We start from the raw sequence: 1,338 nt of genomic DNA on the forward strand, positions 1-1,338 counted from the left end.
CATTGGCTGTGGGCTTTTTGTAAATGGCTTTTATGATGTTTAAGTAAGTTCCTTCTATCCCAGCTTTCTCGAGGGTTTTTATTAAGAAGAGATGTTGTATTTTGTCAAATGCTTTTTCAGCATCTATTGACAGGATCATATGACATTTTTCTTTTGTTTTGTTGATGTGGTGTATCACATTAATGGATTTGCGAATGTTGAACCAGCCTTGTAACCCAGGAATAAATCCCACTTGATCATAATGTATAATACTTTTTATATGCTGTTGAATTCGATTTGCTAGTATCTTGTTGAGTATTTTTGCATCTGTATTCATTAAGGATATTGGCCTGTAGTTCTCTTTTTTCATTGGGTCTCTGCCTGGCTTAGGAATCAGAGTGATCTGTGCTTCGTAGAAGGAGTCCGGTAGTCTTCCTTCCATTTCTATTTTTTGGAATAGCTTGAGAAGGATTGGCGTTAACTCTGCTTTAAACGTCTGATAGAATTCCCCTGGGGATCCATCTGGCGCTGGGTTTTTATTTGTTGGGAGATTTTTGATAACTGATTCGATGTCTTCACTGTTTATGGGTCTGTTCAGATTTTCTATCTCTTCCCGTTTGAATTTTGGTAGTGCATGTGTGTTTAGAAATTTGTCCATTTCTTCTAGATTGTCCAGTTTGTTGGCATATAATTGTTCATAGTAATCTCTGATGATTGCTTCTATTTCTAAGGGATTGGTTGTAATAGATCCATTTTCCTTCATGATTTTGTCTATTTGCATGTTTTCTCATTTTTTTCTAAGGAGCCTAGCTAGAGGTTTATTAATTTTGTTTATTTTTTCAAAAAACCAACAGATTCCATTCACAATTGCACGAAAAACCATAAAATACCTAGGAATAACCCTAACCAAAGATGTAAAAGACCTGTACGATGAAAACTATAGAAGACTTATGAAGGAAATTGAAGAAGACACAAAGAAATGGAAAAACATTCCGTGCTCATGGATTGGAAGAATATACATTGTTAAAATGTCATTATCAAGCAAAGCAATTTACACATTCAAAGTTGCACCAGCATTCTTCTCAAAGCTAGAACAAACTATCTTAAAATTCATATGGAACCACAAAAGACTCCGAATAACCAAGTAATATTGAAGAAGAAAATCAAAATGGGAGGCATCACAATCCCAGACTTTAGCCCCTACTACAAAGCTGTCATCATCATGACAGTATGGTACTGGCAGAAAAACAGACACATGGACCAATAGAATAGAATAGAGAACCCAGAACTGGACCCACAAGTAGATGGCTAATTAATCTTTGACAAAGCAGAAAAGAGTGTCCAGTGGAAAAAAGACAG

This window comes from Suricata suricatta, chromosome 7 (genome assembly GCF_006229205.1).
Source record: "Suricata suricatta isolate VVHF042 chromosome 7, meerkat_22Aug2017_6uvM2_HiC, whole genome shotgun sequence".
Classification (NCBI taxonomy): domain Eukaryota; kingdom Metazoa; phylum Chordata; class Mammalia; order Carnivora; family Herpestidae; genus Suricata; species Suricata suricatta.